Here is a 23,024-nt window from a genome sequence, read left to right as displayed (position 1 = left end):
CAACTAATTTATTAGGCTACCTGTCAGCACCCTTTGGAAAAGAAAAGACAGATAAGTTCTTGTTCTGGCAGTCTGTTGCTGCACAAAGCTTGGGCATTTTTAACACTAAAGATAACAGTAATGGTACAAATTTATGTTTGCGCCTTATTTTGCCACTCGTTTTTATCGGCTAGCTTTATATCTGAATGTTCTTTGGCAAAGCTCAGCACCAACGATCACAAAATGGGGGAAAATTCAGTATACAACAGAACTGAAACTATAAAAAAGGCTTTTCGATTGAGGTAGATTTGACGAGGTGAGAAAAGATCATTTAACTAGGGTCTACCGGCTGGTACTTGAGCAGCCTGCTTAACCATTTCAGAAGCTTTCCAACAAGAACAGTTAGCTGAAATTAAACAAAATGAGTACAAAGTAAAGTAGCAAAGTTTTTTTTATCTTCCAGCTTATGTTATGTATTTTATGCTTTACATTTTTATAATTTTAATAATTATAATTGTTATTACTTTTTATCTTAAATCTTTATGCACTTAATCCCTGTTTGTTTACGTTCATTTTATTTAATTTTATGCATTCTATCCTAGTTTGTATGTTTTATGTTAATTTGATGTCTATTTTGACAAAGTGCATGTCGTTTTTTTGTGCACATAATTTCTTTGCTGTTAAGCACTTTCAGCTGCATTGTTTTGCATGAAAGGTGTTATATAAATAAAGTTTATAATAATAATAATAATTATTATTATGAATAAACTTCATTGCAAGTGTACAACATTGAAATCATGCTGTACTGACTAATCGCTGAAAGAGAACCAAGCTACGGAAGGTTTCACAAAACCATCCACGCTTGTAGCAATTCATATCTCTGACGTAGGTGTTCCCCACTTCACGTTCGCAGAAGAAAATAGAGCCACAAACCTTATTTCAGTTGTGTTTGATACATTGGCAAAGATTGCTTTTTGATATAAACACATATCAGGAAGAGGGTGCAGAATTGGTCTGACAAGAGAAATATGGCAATGGACAGGCAAACCAGAGAAAACGAAGGACGAATCAATGGGACATCAACACTAAACTGTGCTTTAGGCCAAGTCTTACAAAGCCATTAGAGTTATCTGGCCACATTAAGAGACAACATATTAAAACCTGATCAAGAGGTCTGCCTGCAAGATGTGATGAGTTACTTTTTCTGTCCTGGGTGCCTTGTATTATTGTACATGCAGCATAAGTGATGCAAAGAACAGTTGATTCTTGCATTTAATGTTCAAAAATGAACATGCTACATTATAAATGCAAGTTCATAATTCTTTAAAAATTACTTTTTGAATTGAATATTCGGGGACATGGGTTGAGTCTATTCAGGCCTTATTATTGACACCATGTAACAGAAATATTAGACTGCAATAACAATAACAAGAAATAACAGACTGCTAAGAAATATTGGCAAAGATTTGATGCGCAATAGAATAAAGTTTCTTGGATTTTCAGTATTTAAATAAACACTGATTGTGTGTGGCTTTGTAAAGGCCCTTTAAAGTAGTCTTAGACATTGAAACCCTATTTAACAAGAATTTGGCTGGGTCTGCTGTACACCCAGTAACCCTGTCCAATGACCTCCTAAGGCCTTCCAGTCATGCCAGCTTACATGACCAAGGCCAGGCACTGCCATCAGAAAAGTATGGGGAGGCATAAACATGTACTGAACGCTGACACCGATACGTCATCATTACTGACATGCATCGTTAGTGACGCGAGCGCCAATCCTGTCACACTTGCACAAACACAAACACAAGCAGATACCATCCGTGACAGCCCCGCCGATGAGCAACGAAACCAAAACACATCAGAGAGGCCGGAAACCCAACACCATCAATGACATGCACACACTGTTCCCAACCAGAGGACTGTGTCAGCAGGCTGAAGCCAAGACTGAGTGAAGCAATGAAAGACTTATGCAGCCTCATGCTGCTGCCTCTAAAGCAGCATTGACGGTAAAAAGATTTACCAGGGGGGAAAAAAAGTGGACACCATCCTTACACTGTTGAGGCGAGGTCAGAATGGCTGAAGAGCAGAGGAGCTTGACGGCTGTGCCGTGTTTGTTTGGGTGTGGTGCTGCTCAGAGGTCCGTGCAGTTTGGGTGTAATTAGATGGAAACGGGAGTGGGAGCTGCCGATGACGTCAGTGCCCTGACAGCGGTGGCGGGGTCTGCCTCAAACGGGGCAATGCCATCTGCTCACCTGCTCTCACAGCAGTCACACACACGCTCACTCGCACAGCCAACACACAGGCAGGAGATCTTTTCGCTCCGAATGTCCTCCTCAGTGTTCCTCTTCCACTTTTCACTTGCTCCCTTCTCCATCTGTTCATCTCACAGAAACACTCCCCTCCCAAACTCCATTTTTATTTTCCATCTCCTCTGCACAGTGAATGATAGAAGATACAGACTAGAGGTCAGACATTGACTACAGCTCATTGGGCAACTGCGTCTAAAGCGGCTGCTGTGCATGTGTCAAGTGACAACCAGGCTGCCAGGCTTCACCAACAGCCACCGCCGAGAATCCACCCCCAAGGGACAGGGGCTTAATGAATCAACGACCTATTGCTTTCAGCATATATCACATAAAAAGGATCCACACTGATGAAATTAAGCCTCATTTTACTTCAATTAGAAAATGCACATGCTGGCAGGAGGGCAGAGGTACTGGGCACATAGTGGGCACATTTCACTGATGACCTGCTAAAAAAGGCAAAGTGATAATAACCTGACCGTAATAACGCCAACCCTGAGAGCTTGACAGTTCTTTCCCCATATTAAAATGTTTTTAAATAAAAAATAAAAGAAACACACACTCACTCTTTCTTTGCCCTGCTGGAGAGCACGACTGGAGGGAGGGAGAGTGGTTTTAATTCAGCACTGCACTTTTCGCATGACTCACCGGCCGAGTGTTCCCGGGTCGAGTCACAGCCCCAGTGGGTGGTGGGAACGGTAATTAGGTGCAGAGCTCTCCGTCTGAAAAGAAGAAAAAAAAAAATGAAATAAAATCAGGCGTCTGGATTTCTCTCCTCAAGACCCCGGCGTTTGGGTGGGCAGATCGGATCCTAAGCCTCTTTCCCTTCATCAACTCCTGATGTGGCTTTCATTCCCAATCGATCAATCAAACTAATTAGGTACAACTGCCAGGGAACCACCACGGCGAGTTGCATTGGCGATCATGCCCATCTTTTTCATAACTTGTTTTCCAAAATGAATGTTGCATGTGAACTGAAGGAACATACTTACCACTTTCTGGAAGTCATCCAACAATATTTACAACACTAAATTCAAGACAGACGGTTCCTTGTGATCCCTCACTCCCTTGTTAATTCATGAACCAACAACTACAGATATCTGGCACTCTAGTGCTTTGTTGAAACCTAGCGCAGGGTTAGCCCTCTATACAACGACTCAGAACATATGACAACCCTCATCAGTTCAGCACATGTTACCTCTATGTAGCCATTGAACAATTCGGTGTGTGTGAAACAACTTCAAAAGCGGCATCAAATCTGCCATCAAAACGACAACTCTGCTGTGCTTGCGGATTTACAGAGGAGCATTTGCAATGCTTCAGCTTCATGATGCTCTCCGTCTGGGTGTCTTCAGAACAGAAATGTTTCCTGCATTTGGTCATTACTCAACAGTCAGTTCTGGTTCATTTATTATTACAAAGCTAAGGGTTTATGGTATGTTTTATATCATGGCTCAGAAAGGACAGCATAGTCCATACATAACACATGAAAAATTAATGCGTTGAAAGAGCTGAATATTGCTGTTTTCCTATTGTGTCATACTAAAACTGAAGTGCTTACATTATTTTGTATCATCTTAATCTGTAACCCATGTCCCTGGTTATGTACTCTGTCTGTCTCAGTAAAAGCAAATAGCTCAGACCAAAATCATTGGCATTAAATGGCTTTGTGAGGATTCCAAAAAGAAATGTTTACATATATTTGTGGTTCAGCAAATCTACCGATGCTTTAAGAGCTGCTGTAAGTGATAATTGTATGCCTTAAGTATTTCAAACAGTCACCATAAGCCAACAGCCATCACAAAAACCTTGAATCTGTTGCTGACAGCAAATGAGAAATGTTCCAAAGAAACAGGCATGCCTACCAATTATTTTGCATACATCCAGCACACTTGACAGGAGGCAGTGGGCTCCTACGGTACCCAAGCCTGACAGAAGTTTGTAGGAAATATTTTCTTATCAATGGACAAGAGAGAATAAATGATGTTGGCCTCGTGTTTCCATTTCCTGATGTTTTCTTGAAACTGACCAGACAGTGACTTAAACGCAGGTACACTGGCATTTGGTTGTTTTGCGTTTGTCTTAAGTAATGAGAAAGGTGTTAACTTTTCTGGCTTCAAAAGCAATTATGGCAAAAGACTACCCACATAATGCTGTCCGTGGCATCCCTATTGCCCACTACGTAGCCTGCTATATCCTGGAACAAACAAACAAACATAAACAAACCGAAGGTAGCCATGAATGAAGCAAGAGCATAGGGCAATGGTGAACATTAAGAGTTTGGGTCTGGCTTAGGTTCTGATCAGCTCACACAAAGAATAACAACAATACAGTGGAACCCCTGTATCCACCGAGTGGAAAATTCGAAAAATAAACGGTTAATACGTTTAAAATTCCGCACCACTCTGAGAAGCCTTTCGACACTGTTGTGCTTATTACATGACCATGTCTCTAAGCACGTCTCATTTCTCATGTATGTCTGGGCTTGATTCCTACAGGCATGTTTCCTTCACGTTTTATCAAAGGGAGGCTAAGACGCAACAAAGGAAGGAAGGAAGAAAGGTAAAACTGTGGTATTTAAGATATTTTACATTTGTCCATTGTCTGTTGAGGGTTAAGCATAAACGTCAGAATCCCGTTCATTGAAGAGACACCACATTTGCAAATGTTTTATTACAGTATATTGTTACAATTTCAAAACAGTATGTTGTTAAAAAGGTTTATGTAATTGATACAAATAATACAATACAATTGTATTAGTAGTTATTGTTGTTGATGTCTCTATTTATATGTCATTTATAAATGTAACTTTATCATAGCTATGTATGTAAATGAAAAACAGGTTATATGGTGTTTGCTTCTATCCGCAGTTTCAGCTATCCTCGGTGGGTCTTGGAATGTATCCCCCGCATATACTGGGGCAATAAAGAAATGGAGCAGGGAGATAGACATACCAGTCAGAGACATGCTCTAGAGTAACGTCTCTCTATAGACTCGGGTTCTTCCCTGTGAAGGGGTTGGTTGGTAAGAGTTTCAATGTTATATTCGATGGCACACTTTTATGTACAGCTGTATGTTGTATCTTGGGAACACTCAATTTTCATACAGGATGGATAACCGGATTCTCGTAAGTGCTGTATAGAATACCAGGTCTTTTGCTATTTTTCTAGTGCCAAGGCTGTTATTCACAACAATAAAGCCTTCAGCATTAAAACATTATGATATATTAAAAAACAACAGGTAAATTTGAAAGGATATGAAGCTCATAACTATGAAGCTCAATTTGTTTGTGTGAGCAGATTCTGACAGGAAAATGAACTAAAAGTAAAGTGCCTCTTTCCCTTGGAGCATGAAAGAGTTGAAAAGCTTCACAGAAACAGGAAGTGCAAGTGATGAACAATAATGAAGGAAATAGGTTTTAGTGATTGCCATCATGATGGTGTTGATTAAGAAGAAGGTGCGACAGTGATGGCAGCGGCAGGTGTATAAAAAGCAGAAGGATTGTCTGCTAGCAGAGGAGGAAGGAAAGAGAGAGTGAGGGAGCGAGCGAGCAAGAGGAGTGTGAGGTTTTTGAGAGCTGAAAGCGCGGTGAGGCCATAAGGACTGCTTTCTATTTATAGTGGCAGATTTTTTATTCAAGAGGGCTTTGCTGCGCTTTTGCGCTCCCCCCTCTTCCTCTCCCTCTCTCCCTCTTTCTCTCTCCTTCACTCTCTGCCTCCCTCTCACCATTTCTGGCGCTTCTTATCTCTCAGCACATTATGTTGGTAAAATAAATAAGGGGCGAAAAGCTGGCTGGAAAGCAGGTGGAGATGCAGACAATGCCAGTGACAGTTCTAGCTCCAGCAGCGTGGGAGGGAATGAGAGAGAGAGAGATGGAGAGAGAGAGATGGATGTGAGAGATGGATGTGAGAGGGGTTGGGGGGTGGGGGTGCGGTGCAACTCATTAGGTGTGTGTGTGTGTGGGTGAGAATGGCGGTTAGGTTGCCATCTCTTGATTCCAGTGCTTGTTTATGGGAGTCATCTTTGAGAAGAAATAGCTAGTAGGCTGCACCTATCTGCCTCCCTCGACAAATCTTTAATCATTCGTCCATTACCTCCTTTTCTCGATACCTTTATCTCTCTCTACCTCCCTCCTGCGTTGCACCAAACGCCCCCACCAATAAACACACACCGTCACACACTGACATACACACACAGTTTGCTTTGCCGATGTCACTCAAAATGACGCCTTCTTCCTGGTCTCCACCCTCCTTCCCTCCCCCTTCCTACAGAGGGACGCAGTATCAGGGAATTCCTCATTACCTCATCAGCATCAGCTGCGTTTCTCACAGCGCAGGGAGATGGATGTCGGAGACCTCTCCAACTCATAAACACACATACAGTAGAATCAACTAAAATACACCACTGCATGAAGAAATATGGCCTGACTTCATAAGGGTAGACCCATATCAGCAAGTTAACACTACTGATAGAGAAACCCAGTTTGGGCATCCTCAACATACCAGACTAACGCTCAGGTAACTCTGACAGAAACCACCGGTCAAAACCCTGCAGACAAAACCCCCCATATATCAGATCTAAAAAGTTCTCACAGCAAACCCCATGCAAAGAATGGCACAGATGTTAAACTTGGATGGCAAATTAAGACATTAACCTAACAGTGTACAGCGCACACGCACACACACACACACACACACACACACGCACACAAACACAAAAACACACACACACACACAAAATGCAATGCAACACAGCCCCAAGCAGAACACTTTTAGGGCACTTGTCAATGATACAATTAACTGAAAGATAGCCTTTAGATAGCCTTCACCCAATGGTTTGTAACAAAATGCTCTTACGATATCACAAATAAAAACAATCACCAAAGCCATGTAATGACAGATGCATATTAGGAAAAGGAGGGATGGAGGACAGATATGAAATAGGAGAAAGGGTGAAAAAATGTGAGCGCACAGATGATCAGATGCTCTAGCGGTAACAGGGCTACGGAGGAGTAGACTGTACCATCCGTTCAACATTAAGCCAGCAGCCTGGAGTTTACAGCACGCAACACAAGTGAACACACACACGCACACCTTACTCTGTTGCGCTCTCTGCTTCTGTGTCTTCTCGTCTTCAGGATCTGGGAGTCTCGGCACATCACTGGCGTTCAGAAATCAGACAGCATAAACTGTTCTTCTGTCTCATGAAACGCATGAATGGAGTTCATATGTCTCATAAAAATCAACAACGTTCCCCGTTCTCTTTTCTCGCCTTGTCTGCCTTTCCCCGCAACCTCGCTCTGCCTACCCTTACTGTTTTGTGAACGAAGGGCACCTCTCTTTTTGACAACGGTGCTTTCTTTTTCTGAATGAACGAACGAGAGCCACAGATTCTTTATCACTCGTTTTCCCGGTTGCGTGCGCACGCTCACACAGTTCCTGCACCCCCCCCACCCCCACTGCCCTCCCTCTCTCGCTCGCTCAGTCCATGCCTCTCTTACTCTCCCGCAATCAGACACAGTAATAATATAATTGCACTGACAGGCAGCTGAGGGCTAGCTGAGAAGCCCAGCTGTTTAAAGGACATAGTCACACTTTAGGCTACCCTAATAACAAGAGCAAAGGCAACATGCATGCATGCATACAGACATACATTATCTCTCTCTCTCACAGACACCTTACAAGAGAACACATTGTTATTATTAATTTATCTTTCTACCAAAGCTAATTCACTCACTTCACATTGCACTTATAATTAATTCATTATTTAGTACAAGCTCAAAGGGTCAAAATAAGGTACCATCAAAATCAAATGTAAAAAGTATACGCATCTTATTACATTCAGACGACTAGCTATGGTCATCCTCCCTACCCAGGAGTCCTCTTGAAACATTATTTGTTAATTAGAGATTCAGTCCGCGATTCTGTTTCACGAAAGGCTGTTGATATTTGAGCTCAACAGCCAATCAATTACACCACTCTCATGCATGCTCCTAAAGCCCTTTGTTGATTGGCTGGGATTGTTTATGGTTTGGTCCGAGCAGTGTTGGGCAAGTTACTGAGAATTTGTAATTAGTTAGTTACTAGTTACTTCTTTTCAGTCAAACACAATAAACATATATTTTTGACCTATTTATTTTAATCAACAGTAAAATCAAGCAGTAGTACCCCACTCGCACTCGTACTTTATTGCTTAATTAATATATGTTTATTGTGTTTGACTGAAAAGAAGTAACTAGTAGCCTAACTGTATGTCAAAAATATATGTTTATTGTGTTTGAATGACTAAGACAGTTATTTTGTATTATAAAACAATTCGGTTCTATTGCGTTATTTAGCTGTTTCTGATTGGGCGACAGACGCTCCATGCGTTGGATTATTCCAGAACAACCCAACTCGGACTTTTCACAGCTAAAAATAAATCACTCCACGATGAAACATTCGCGCATTGATGATAACCGTTAATTCAAAGTTTGTTATAATAACCGTTTATTCAAACCAAGACGTTGACAATTGTGCGAATGTTTCATCGTGGAGTGATTTATTTTTAGCTGAGAAAAGTCCGAGTTGGTTTGTTCTGGAATAAACAAACACATGGAGCGTCTCTCGTCCAATCAGAAACAGCTAAATAAAGCAATAGAACCCATTTGTTTTATAATACAAAATAACTGTCTTAGTCATTAAATAGTGTTTTTTTACCATATTAGGCCCAATGAAATAAAAGTGATTGGCCTACAGTATTAACACTAATTTAAAGAAAAAACAAAGGTGCCTTGAGGTGCAGCATATAATTTAATATGTGATTTAACAAAAGGTTAACAGAATGGTTTATCAAACATGCGCTATATCGGTCAGTGATTCTTTATGGAGTAATATCTCCGCGATTTCCACTAGATCAAGGCAAAAGGGACTGCAAAATGCAGTGGAAGGATGTATCCAAAATATTAAGATCAACAACGAAGGGGACACAACAATAAAGCAAAAGCAGGTCTCCATTAAAAAAATAAGAAACTAGTTGGCGTTTGCTATCGCTAGATAGTAGGGGTGGGGGAAAAAATCGATTATTCGATTTTTCTCGAATCTCTCTAAAACGATTCTCTCTCGATTCAGAAAAGTTCATAATCGATTTTGCAATTAAAAAAAGAAAAGTTTTTTTTACACATCCATTTTATGTTGAAATGCAAGCTGCATCGATTATTGGATTGTTCATAGAAAGTCAAAATTGTGACAAGGAAAAGCTTTTTCTCTAATAAAAAATATCAAACACAAAGTAGGAAGTGTAGCAAAGACTCTGAGTAGCAAACTCGAATGTTTTAAAAGTCGAAATGGATTGATAATCGTTTTATTGGTTTAGAATTGATAATCGTTTTTTTTACACATCCATTTTATGTTGAACAATTATCGATTGATTATCGATTATCAATTCGAAACCGATAAAACGATTATCGATGCATTTCGACTATTGAATCATTTGAGTTTGCAACTCCGAGTCTAAAATCACTTCCTACTTTGTGTTTGATAATTAAAGAAAATCAACAGATGAATTACCTTCTCTATTTGCTTTAGCTTTCAATGGTCACAATTTTGACTTTCTATGAGCAATGCAATAGTCGATGCAGCTTGCATTTCAACTGGTGCTGTCAGTTTAACGCGTTATTAACGGCATTAACGCGAACCCATTTTAACAGCGTTAATTTTTTTTTATCGCGCGATTAACTTTCTTTTTGCCCTCCCAAATTGTGTACTAGGCTAACGTCACGTTTCAGTAAATGATGAGCGCGATATGGCGAAATGGATGATAAAAAGCTTCTGAATAGAAGTTTACCTTTAAAAGTTGTGTTATGCAAAAGAAGCGAGCTTCAATGTTGTCTGAAAATGTCAACAGGCAGCTGGTTGAAAGCACAGAAGTAGTTGGCTTATCTTTTATTGGTAACCTAACTGTTACGGTTTATTGTTTTTGAAATAAGAGGCCTGACTTCTATGTTCACAGCAAACTTGAAAAAAACAAATATTTAGCCATGGTTTAACTGCACTACAGGCTGAGTCCTTGTTTAGCTTAAATGTGCACTTTATAATTTTATGTTGTACCGCCCTGTTTGGCAATGTTGTTTTTCAATCAAATAAAACATTGCTTAAAGCCAGCCAATCCACTTTTCCATGTTGATAAGAGCATTAAAATGAAATAAAAATGATGGAAAAAAATAATTGAAGGGACATTTAGAATAGATACAAATTTGCGATCGCGATTAATTTTGATTAATTTAATCGCGATTAATTTTGACAAAAATGCGATTAAATATTTTAATCGTTTGACAGCACTAATTTCAACATAAAATGGATGTGTGAAAAAAATAAAAAAAATAAATAAGTTAAAAAAAAAAGTTTTTTTTGAAATTACAAAATCGATTTAAAATCGATAATCGATTTAAAATCGATAATCGATTTAAAATCGAATCATTGACCTCTGAATCGATTTTGAATCGAATCGTGAGGTGCCAAGAGATTCCCACCCCTACTAGCTAGCGTGCAATTTTAGAGACAGTAACATTAACATTTTGACTGTAACATTAACATTTTGATATTAACATTAACACATTTGTAATAATACTAGTTGTCATGAACCATAATGGTTTGGGGATGTTCTCTCAACTAGAAAGTTAGTTATCATACCTAGCGATAGCTTAGTTCACTAGTTAGATTGCGGGCTGCAAGCAGCTTAATTTAATAATTTTCTATTGTAAACAATGGCAAATAAACATGTTGCATTCTATACGACCTGATTGTCATTCTTTAAGATACATAGCCTGTCGTCAGTTTTCTTCAATAGGCTAATTTAGAAGCAGTAATAGATATTTGACCGGCTTATAATTAAAATGTCCGGAAAATTCAAACTCTGCCGGTCACTTTGACGGCATCATTTTTTTCTAGCGGAACCTCTGGGTTAAATGCTCTTTCATTGCGCCACCAAGGTCCTGCGAAGGCAGATCAGGAGCAGCTAAACTAGGCCTATCTTGTCTTCTTGTCTGCAAGATTGTTAATTTTTCACAAAAGAGAGTAACGCGAGTAACAAACTAATTTAAATTTCAGTAATTGTAACTGCTTTACTTAAAAAATACTCTGTTACATGCTCGTTATCGCTAAAAGTAGTGGAATTACAGTAACGCGTTACTCTCCCAACACTGGGTTCGAGCCACCATGTGTGTTTCATGTTTACAGAGCCAGGACTGTGTACAAACATCAGCATTTTGCAGAATTTGTCAAAAAGTGTACTGGAGAAGAATCAATCTTCGATCAATCATCTTTAATTTAAAGGGCAGAGGACCCCAATCAGCACTTAACATAACCAAGTAAGAATCCTGCAAGAGGGAAGTTCACTATGAACTACGTACTTAATCTCACACGAAAGAAAAGTTCACATAAAAATCCACACTGATATTTGTGAGGTGGCAGCCACCTTAAATCATTAGTTATTTAAGTCTTAATAGAATAGTTTTCTACTTCCTAAGTAGAGCTAGTCTCCAGTCATGATTCAAGGGTGAGATTGTTCTTATTCTGCCCAAGTTTTTATGGTCTGACCCCACAGACTACCACCTTTTCTCTTCCATCAGTGACGAACATGCTTCTAAAGTAAGCACTGGCCGTGCAGAAAAAGAGAAATCGGTATATTCTTAGCAAGTCTCTAGATGCACTAAATCCTAAGGCCAGTCAAAGGTTCAGCATCAAAGAGAGGGATGCTCCCAGGGTAGGGCTTACAGAGGTGTATGTGTGTGTGTGTGTGTGTGTGTGTGTGTGTGTGTTCGAGAGAGAGAGAGTGTGTGTGAGAAAGAGGAAAGCTGCATGGGTTTTTTTCAGGTTATGCTCAGGTTGGACACGTGATCAGGGATGAAGATCCAAACTAATACTAGCTAATTCCTAAGGCCAACACAAGTCTCGTGTGTGTGTGTGTGTGTGTGTGTGTGTGTGTGTGTGTGGGTGTGTGTGTGGGTGTGTGTGTGTGTGGGGCACGTTTGTGTGTGCGTGTGTGTGTGTGTGTGTGTATGCACGCATGTAGGTGTATGTATACACTCCTCAGCAAGCTGGTGCCACAAATACATGCAGGGGGGACAAGAGGTGAAGGATGAGCAGCTTCCCAAGATATAGAGTGCTCACGTAGGGTGTTTAACAGATCGATGTTCCCTGTTTTAGGTCAGACAACTGTGCAGCTCATACTCCTCAAGAGAAGCTACAACTGGTGCATCAAAACATTCCTCCATCAACACAGTCCTGCAAAACAGCCTGAGGAAAAGGACATTTTTGTCAGAAACACATACATTGGTGTTTATACTATTTATAAACACCCTCTTAGCCTTGGCTCCCACAGGCTACACTATAGAAAGTGAGCTTAATGGAAAGGTGCCCAAAATGTGCAAAGGATATGAGGATGGCTTAAAGAGTACCATACTGCCAAGGATACGACAACTGCTAAGTAGTGATACATTTCACTTGCAGGAGTGCTTCACAGCTGCTAGCTGCAGTTGATGATGCCAGTGCAACTGAAACCTTGTGAAAGCAGCCCTCTGTGGACAGAGCAGAGCATCCTTGAGCTCATCCCTGAGTGAAAACCAGATGCGGATGGTGCCTCAATTACTGTGAAACTCAGCCACTGAAAACACTTATTTATACAATAGCTGAGAAAGAACTCCAAAGAACTCAAATTAAAATTGCAGAATGCAATTTGTGGTGAAACCTTAACTGCTGAATCTAATGTATCGTAATCCGAAAATACATTCCTTTCATTTCCCAAAGCTTACATTATGAAACAGAAGCCCGAGCACCCGTACATTATCAGATAATCATTGACTAACATCACACTCTCCATACAGCAGTCAGCCATGTTTGAAACTTGGTGCCTCTAGATGGCGAGGCTCCCGTTTTGAAAAGTAATGTGCAAAAATAGATGCTATTAGGAGTGTATATGGAGGCTGTCTCTTCTCCTCCTCTTCTGCTTCTGCTTCCCATCAGCCCCTGTGTGTGCCTTGCTTCAATCATTCTCTCTAGGTGACAGTGTGATAGGGAGCCCGGCCAAATCTGAGCCAAGACCTAAATCCTCACCACCAGTCACCTCCCCTCAGCTACAATCAATAATTCACATCCACACCACAGCTTTAGCAGAAAATAGGCAAGAGAAAGAAAGAAAGAGAGAGAGAAAAAGAGGGAATAAAAGAGCAGAGAAAGGAGTACTGAAAATAAGGGGATACTGGTGAGAATATGGGGTGGGCAAAGAGGGGGAGAAAAATACTGGTTGGGGAAAAGAGGAGTGGGAGGCACGGGCAACAGAGAGAGAACAGGGAGCGAGAAGAGAGAGTGGGAAAGATAAAAGCAGTAAGAGAGCGCAAGAGCAAGAGAAGCAGCAGAACACCACCACCACACGGTCAGCGCTCCAGCAGGCGTCTATAAATAGACCTTCAAATCTCTCTAGAAGAAAAAAAAGAAAAAAACATTCTGCTGCTGCTGCTACTGCAAACAGAGATTCAGACCGCAGCACAAGACACCGATCCCTGGCAAACAAACCAAGCAGACCAAATAATGACACCATCTCTCCCTTCTCACAGCTCTATACAATCCATTGGTGCCAAATGCACACATCTCTCCCTCTCCTGGTTATTTTTAGCAAACAACAAAGACTGCAGGTAGTCCTTAGCCTTCTTGTGGAAAGAAATCACACCCAAACACATTCTGGTCTATGGCAACTGCATCACACTCTCGCTCCCGAAAGAGCCAATAGCAAAGTTTGATGAACATTTCCATTACGCAGAGAATCAGATATTCATGTTTATACTGCATAACGGAAGAGGAGTGCTGCTCTTTGGTAGCAACAGCTACTCGCTAAAAATGGCGGAGAACCGTCTGCCATCTTTGGAGCTTTCAAATTGTTCATAAACATGGTCAACCATCAGTGAAGCTTACTGAAATATTCCCTGTCAAAAACTGTTGGGTAGTGCATAAATGGGGCCCCAGCTATCCAATGTAAATAAACTGATCGGTCAAAATAATCAAAAAGGTAGGTTTCAACTAAGATGGCTACAAAGTCTTCACAAATGTGGACTTTAAAGCTGTGCGTTGAAATGTTTATTATTCAGTCCACAAATTGCTAAAGATTGCAAAATTCAACCAATCACATGTGCTTTGACTAGTCCTGTTTGACCTTTGAACACATACACTCAATTCCAGTGAAAGGGTGGGGTCTGGGTCAAAGACGAATTCTCCTTATTCACGTTGCGGCCATAATGAAAACGAAAACGAGGCTTGGCTGGGTAAACCCGACCGGATGTCATTCTCTACTATACAAAGAGTAATGATGGACGGAGAATGGACCACAATTCTTCTGCCCTTGCCCCCTATAACCGCAGTATTAATAGATTACTTTTTGCAACTCACCGTCAGCATCATGTGTGTTTACTTGACTATTATGAAATGCACCAAACATGGAATGTGTGTGCCAAAATACTGTAGAAGCTCAGAACCTTTGAACAGCCTCTGAACGTAAGGAACTCTAATACCTTAAAGCATGGGTCGGGAACCTATGGCTCGCAAGCCACCACTGGCTCTTTTGCTGACGGCCGGGGCTCTCGGACGAAATGGGTTGGAGAAAAATACGGAGAAAAAAAACGTGAAATCAAGGGATCAGCCTAGGCCTAGTAGAAGGCTTAAATAACAGTCAATACTAGTTATATTAAAATTACAAGGCTTCGTGGCAAATACGTAGGTCTATCTGAGTTATTTAATTTAACTTTCGACCTCTCTTGACTCCGTAACCATAGCCTGCAAAATATTGTTACATTCTCGGCTGGTTGCCATGCCAATATCTTACAAAATCACAGATTTCCCTACATTTCCGTCAACGAGAAAACTTCCATTGTTAAAGTTGATAGGCTAGAGAAAAATATCGAAAAGGAAAAAAACGTATTGTGCATCCCTGGTGTTTCTATCGGCGATTTTGAAATAGAGGTTGCCGACCTGACCTCGTCTGGCATCTGGGTGGGCAAGTTCAAAATCACTGAACGATCAGCTGGAAGGAATCGCACGTCAGCGAGCACAGCTTGCGAGCGAACACAAAGTGGACTGACATGGGAAAGCTTACATCTCAAGACGAACTGCTTCTAAAAAATTGGAATGAACTGCCCATTACATATCGCACATTGCAATATGTTAGTATTGCTGTGTTACCCATGTTCAGTTCCACTTATGCATGCGAGAAATCTTTTTCACATATGAAAAATATAAAGACGAACCTGCGCTCGCGTTTAAACGACGAAAGCCTCAATGCTTGCATGAAGCTTCACCTCAGCCAGACTACAAGGCCATCAGCAAGTCTATGCAGCACCAGAAGTCGCATTAATCTCTGGTAGGCCTAATGTTCAATTTCGAGTGTTGTGTTGTCAACGTTGTTAACTTCATGTCGTTGTTACGCTGTAACGTTGTTAACTTCTGTCATTTCCCATTGCCATTTACATTTCAAGTTACTAGTACAATAACTTTTAAAACTAGTAGAAAATGTATTAAAAAAACTGTTAGTTAAATATCCAAACTTTTTCTTGTAACTGTCTTTTTGTGGCTCTTCTGAGATAAAAAAAAAATGGTAAAAGTGGCTCTCAAGGCAAAAAAGGTTCCCGACCCCTGCCTTAAAGTAACAGTATTTAGCAATTGTACTTAAGGGTAAAGGTTAGGGTTGGCAATGTAACCTTAAAATAACAGCTTAAAAAATTGGGGCGCTACAATGACGTTAAATATGGAGAATGGCCTCTGTGCTATTGCCATACCAGGGTCCGTAGGCATATTACTGCGTTATGTACGTTTGCCTTAAGACTCCAGGTTACTACTGTCTGCCAAGTAGTTTATTTGCCGTCTTGTGTTGCACGTGCTTGATGTTTGACTGTGTTAGGAAAGTCTTTGACTCACTAGTTTGTCATAGTGTCAAAGTCAGCACATTTCAACTGGTTTCGCTAGGCTAGTTTTAGCCGCTAATATCTCGTTAGCGATTTAGCAATTCCTCCCATCTGTTGCATCTAACTTAGCTACCTTGACCATGTAGGGGATCTCATTCTTTCTCATGGAGCGAAATGCTCTCGCTCTCACACTTGCCCTGTCACTCACTCTCTTTCTGACTGCAAAAGCATTGTTATTTACAAGATCATCCCGGTTAGAGAAAAAATATGCCATGAATCACCTGTTATTTTACTCATTTTTGACTTATTCGTGCTAGCAATTCTGACAGTATAACTTAGCTGCCATTTGGTAGCTAGCCAAGTAAATAAACATGTTGCTGACGGTGAGTTGCAAAAAATACTCTAGAGCTACAGCTATATGGGGCAAGGGGAGAAGATAAGTGCTCCATTTTCAGTCCATCATTACTCTTCGTATCGTAGAGAATGACCTTCGGTTGGGTTACCAAGCCTCGTTTTCGTTTCAAAATGGCGGTGCGTATGAATAAGGCGAATGAAGCTTCTAAAAATGATTTTTTTTTTTTGTATTGTACATTACAGTTTTTTACAATTGCTAAAACACATTTTTGAAACAGTCACTCATTTTCTCTAAACTCTAAACACAAAACCTCATCTTCAAGCACTATTTACAAAACCTCTGAATCCTCTTGCAAAATGAAACTTTCGCCTCAAAACAGTTTTACCTGTGCTCGAAATCAAACACTGCTGTCAAATCATAAACAAAGTGTTCAAAATGATATACACTTTCAAGCAGTCAGTAAACAATACACCAAAAAATAGAAAACACACTGTTCAAAACATATAGTTCTCAGGGAGAAGTACATTTTTTTTTTTACCTCAAAACAAATTTCATATTTATCTATCATTGACTTTTGATGAATGAAAACATGTTCTCTCATAGTAGCTATTCAAATTTATCAGAAATTACTACTTTGCTTTGCTCTAATTTGTGTTGGTTCTTTCTCCTTCTTGTACCCCTATACTGTAGTACTGTACCCTGCATCTCACTACTCACAACTCACTCTTGTTCTTTGTTGATATGAACCTGCAACCAGTCAAAATCTATTGAGCAATCAGTACTGTTACTGTACCAAATAGAAAGAACAATGTTCAGGGCCATACAATTTGTTTACTTATTGTGCTTATACAGCCTACAATGCACTGTAGGCCTACTACAGTATACACTACCACAGTAAAAGGGAGACAAATCAAAGGAGTCAACGTGGTGTCCTCCTCCCCTCACATTGTTTCTTCTATTCATTCTCAGACTTTCTCCTTACCATCTTCAACAACCTGTTTGCTCCCTAAACTGGCTCATATTGGTTGTGTCACATCATTTGATACAAGTTAAATCAATTTTGAGTGGTTGTGTTCAATCAATGACATTTGTTCTTTATTTGTATTTGATTGTTGCCACTTGTGTTTACCAGTATGGATGACATGTGAATTAGAGTGCAGAATGTGTTTTAAGACTGATAATGTGTTTAGAGTTTTGCTGAAAAGTCTAAGTGAGACCTGCAAATTGTGTTTTACCGTGTGAAATAGTTTAAGGTATTGACAACAGACTGCACAATTAGCTTCAGGAGTTCAGGCAACTGAGAACTTTGTTCAGCCAATGGGTTTTAGTGTTTTAGCCATTGTAAAAAACTGTATGTAGACCTACAGTTCACATACATTTACTTTTGAAATCAAAAACCAATTAGGCTCAAAACCAAATAAATGGATAACCACATCACTGAAAAACATTCCTCAAAATCAGCTGCAAGCTAAGTTTGCCTTTGCCAACATATGGACCCTGTGAGATATACAGCTAGCTTGCCTGACAGAAAGGCGCTTCACCGTAGAGCGTTGAACTTAGGATAAATAATTGCACACCAATGTTTTAATTATTCAGTTATCAAAGGCAAGCCATTCTTCAAACCAAGGACCTATCCTCAAGAAAGTTGATAATGATTTATAGACTGCGCGCAGTGATGAAAAAGCCTACAAGATGACTGCCCACCGCAAGAACCTAGACAAACCTTAACTTTAAGTCCACAAAAGCAAAAGATCAGGCTTTGCACTGAAACGTCTGACAAAGTGCTCTAGTGATAACACAGAAAAGTGTCATTCATAACTTCTTTTAGTCAGATTTGACATTACTGTGAATGAACTCATGTGACCACAAAGTAATGTTATAACCTACCCATCAGAATAAGCAACAATCAAGAGTCCTGGTCTAAGTTTGATACACTCCTGAACACTTACCGTATGCTATTCTAACCTCTTCATACGATACAAAATAAGAAAAAGGAGGCTAACATGCCAGGGAGACAAGTGACACAAAAAATACAAATGGGTCAGTTCTCCATGTAAACACAGAATGCCAACTTCATATATATACAGTGTTTCCCACACATTGACGAGACTATGGCGCACCGCCATAGTCTAATTTCGGCCGCCATAGTCTCTGCGTGCACATGAAGTTTTTTTTTTTTTTTTTTGCTCAGACGAAGTTCGTGTCGCTCTCATTGGGATTGCATGAAAGCACGAAGTTCGGCTGTCTGCCTGCGACTGTGCCGAAAACAAAACACTGTTGAGATATGTTAGTGTTTCCCCTACCATTGTATAAGGGGGGCGCCCCGCCCCCCAAACGGCACCCCCCCTGAAAGGTCAGGTTAACTTTGCTCAATTTAATTTTCTATAAAGCGCCAGATCACAACGGAAGTCAGTTAAGGATACCTTTCCTATAAAACAGGTCTATACTCTATAGCTTGTTATTTTATTAACCACAATAAATAGCTTAGTGTTATTTATCTTATTTGCACAACGGCATGTCATTTTTGTCACTAGATGATCGCGCGTTTACATTTGTCCTCTGCTCTCTGTATGCGCAAGGCGGACTTCTGCCCCGATGCGCACACGTTACTTTCTGTTTGAAGATAAGATAGCAGTTAGTAGTTGCCGGCCATCTAAACCATCTAAAATGCATATTTTGCTCGCAATATATTTGGAAATAAAGACAAAAAGCTGTCCGATTTGAATGGGGGTATTTATTCATGTATATTTTGTCATCACTCGATCTTGAGAGATGTCTTCAAGTAACGTTAATGTTCCAAAGTGAAACATTCTAATGTGTGCACCAGGCTCAGAGAGTTACTAGCCAGACTAGCGGTAGCTACTGAAAGAATGCCATGGATCCAGCAAAGCGTAGAGCTAAACGAATGTATGAATATGAACACCGGGCGTTCTTGCCTGAATGGGAGGAATTATTTGCGGACCGAAATGGAAAACCCCTTTGCTTAATATGCAGACGTCACGGTCGCATTTTAAAGCCTTGAACTTGGATGCTAACATAGCCCAGGAGTTCCTAAAAGCAGAGCTGGGCAAGCCCAAGGTACATTCTTTGATACATCAGTCAGAGAAACAGACTCGGCTAAGTACTCTGAAACGGTCACGTTGGCATCGTATCAGGTGTCATGGAATATTGCTCGATCAAAAAAGTAATATAGTGAGGGAGAGTTTGAAAATTGAACAGAGGATATCTGACATTAACTATAATGAGCACCTTTAGACCATTATAGTCTTCAATATGTTTATTTTTGTGCCATATTTTAAATCTACATTTGTTCATTTCTCTTCCTAAAACAAAGGGAGGCAACTGCTGATACCAAGCTCTTCTCCAGGCACAGTCTGTTTCTCTGCTTTGTTTTGATCAGTCATTGCAGAGAAGGAGGCCTCACATTAATATGTGGAGGCAAAGTGTAGTAGCTGTTCCTAAGCTTTCTCTCCCGGGTCAGGGTGCTCTTGCTTCACACAAATCCCAAACAAAATCTAGGATATGTTTATTCTTCAATATGTAAATATTTGTGCCATATTTTAAATCTCAATTTGTTAATTTATCTTCCTAAAACCCACTAGAGGACACTATTTAAAAGGTTATTTAAAAAAAAACTCTTATGGGGGAGCATGCCCCCAGACCCCCCTAGTTTTGCTGGGTCACAGGAAAAATAATAGGTTTTATCCCCCCCAAAAGTTGGAAGCTCCTGCGAAATCAGGAATTTTAGGCCGAAAAAACATCCCCCCCCCCCCCCCCCCAAAGTGGTAAACCGGTAAACATGCGCCTGCCGCGCGTCATCCAAACCCCCCCCCCCCCCCCCGGCCGGACATGTGCGCGCCACCCCCCCCCCCCCCCCCCCCCCCCCATAGTCTCCAAAATTTCTGTGGGAAACACTGATATATATATATATATATATATATATTATATATGTATCAGGTGATGCAACTGTGCTGGTCATTGATCAAGACACAAAACTGTTGAAAGCTATAAAGAAAACCTATACTTGCTTGAAAGATACAACTGTCTCAAAACAGCCATGCTTGAACACCAGCGTCTTTTGCTCCGGTTTCCCCCGAGGAGGTCAGCATGGTCTGCTACAAAAATTCATGTCAGATTAGTCTGGCAAAACCCTTTCAGTCAGACTCCATGTTCTCATCATTGAAATTCCTTTTTGCTGATGTTAGGGTGAAGATGTCATGTGTGTGAGCTTGGTTGTGTGTTTTTAGAAGGCTGTTCCTTTCATAGGGAGGTAAGGTGGTTACAGATACCTCTGATTAGAATGTGCATGAAGCCTCTGTTTAATGATGCCTAAAAAGCAGATTCAACTAATTGGATTGACACTGCTTGTTAGCATGGCCACCTTCATTAATTAAGTTTGTATCCACAGTGTTTCAGCAGAATACACTGTGAAATCTCTGCAAAGGGTGTATGTTTTCTTGTCATGTTCTCACCGTGCAGATAACTCCCAGGCTCTGTGCCAGAGACAGCACAGCCACTGGTTGTTGCTGACAATTCTCATCAATGTACAGTCTTTCAGCAAACACACCTGAATAGACCAAATCCTCCATCAATGAGCATACGATTTTGACGTATGAATGATCCTATTTCAGAACTCCTCAGGACGAGCTTTGAAGCCACCGTGAGAAGTGATTGAGACTCAAAATAACACAGGCTCGACTCTTCATCTCAATTAAAAGGTCTCTCAGATATGTCTTGATAAGAAACCATTTTGTGGTACTTTATTTTTCTCTATTTGTCCCATTTAGGATGGAGTTAGGCAGTTAAGGTTTTGAGTAGCCCCTGCAGCAGGTAACAACAATCCCCCACCACAAAAAATATGGTTTAATGGTTGGAGGAGTCACTGTTATTTCTGTTCTAGTTAGTAAAAAAACAAAAAAGGGTCTCCTATGGTGACTTTTTTTTTTCATGTTCACAACCACAGCTGATATCAGCCAGCATACTGTAAGTTAGTCGGCATGGTAATAAAGAGAAATAACGTGCAAAGGTTAAGACAGCTTGTTTGTGAGAGCAGACTAGTTGAGTGAATTGCTGGGAATATGGGAGATCCTGCAATACCCTTGTGAAACTATGGCATGACGCACGAAATTCTTACCGTTTCACTTCACGCGAGTAGGAAGATGACATGACCGCCCCTAAGCATCACACCCATGTGGCCACTTGTTGACATAACCGCAATGACAGACAACATGTAGATCTACTATACCTTCGACTTTCAGCCTGCCACACACGACTTTGTATTTCAAAATCAAGGAGGCAACAGTGACACTATAAAAAGACCGGAGACTGTCTGTGAATGACAGACGGCCATGGGCATCTACACATAGAAGTGAATCGGGAAAGTTACGTTTCTACCCCAATATTAGGACCGTCTTGTTACTTTCGTAAAGAGTTAACGTAAGTCAAAAAAAGTACGATAATATGCGTAACAATAAGACAACCCATTAACTTATTAAACGTTAGATGCAGAAGAACACTGGATAATCTAACGTTGACTTTACTCGCCTACACAGCAATACATGTAGTAAGACAGGTGGTTTACTGATAAAATGTAAAGATTTAACGTCAGTATGGGGTTCCTAGATTTAATTTGGCATTATGAATTACGACGTTAATGAATGGGTCAACCGGTAGACCACCTAGCTCCGATGCGTACTAAAACCAAACCTGACACATCCATGTGACAAACTAACATCTCAAAAACGTTATCCGTGGAAAAAAACGCTAATAAGTTTGCCAAGTAACATTACACAGTCGTAGAAGCGTCAGTTCGAAGGTTTGGCTTTAAATATAACCATCGCTATAAGTGAAGAGAACACCTTAGTTAAAATGGCAGAGAGAAAGCTAGCTTGCTATATGTGCCTTCATGAGCGCGCTATTTAAAACCATATCAAGCTAGCTAGCAAGCCATCGAAATGAAAATACTTCGTGTTAACCACGGTTAAAGGTGCTAGCTACACCGCTAGCGAACAGTCAGCTATCGTTTTATCTGTCACATTTATGTGATATGGACCATTTACTGCGAATAAGACGAACACTTACCTTTTCAGTGCGCGCTCATGCAATTAAGACAAAAAGACAATTTCCACTTCCCAAAGGTCGGGATCCGTCACTGGTGGTCGACTGCTTCACACATAGAGCAGAGGTGCTGTGGTCTGCAGCGCACAAAAAAAACAATAACGTAACTACCTAGCCAGCTAGCTTCGGGGCTAAAACTGTTAGCCAGCCTCTTGGCAAGCTAATTAGCTAGCCTATTGTGGAGCCGGAGAAGACACGGAGCAGCTTTAGAACGTTATGCAGTGTAACGTCGGTTCATACTCAAACTAAATGCTTAAGTGTATCATTTAATCCCTCCAGCAATGTAATCCCTGTCACACACCCGTTTGCAAAAATAATGAATGGTATCTTTAGCACCCTGTCACTG

General features: G+C 40.6%; 1 protein-coding gene across 3 annotated transcripts in view; it reads right to left on the bottom strand.

The window, feature by feature from the left end:
• r3hdm2 (R3H domain containing 2) overlaps nt 1-22,821 on the bottom strand; it is a 63,167-nt gene extending 40,346 nt beyond the window's left edge. For all 3 annotated transcript variants that reach the window (XM_080846176.1, XM_080846177.1, XM_080846178.1), the window contains exons 1-2: nt 22,643-22,821; nt 2,849-3,004 (exon numbers count right to left, since the gene is read on the bottom strand). The gene's annotated coding sequence lies outside the window, so the exon portion shown is untranslated. The remainder of the gene's footprint in view (nt 1-2,848; nt 3,005-22,642) is intronic.
• Nucleotides 22,822-23,024: the final 203 nt, after the last annotated feature.

This window comes from Sprattus sprattus, assembly GCF_963457725.1.
Source record: "Sprattus sprattus genome assembly, chromosome: 10".
Classification (NCBI taxonomy): Eukaryota; Metazoa; Chordata; class Actinopteri; order Clupeiformes; family Clupeidae; genus Sprattus; species Sprattus sprattus.
Note: the sequence above shows the minus strand (reverse complement) of the source record. Positions and strands in the feature narration are given on the sequence as shown.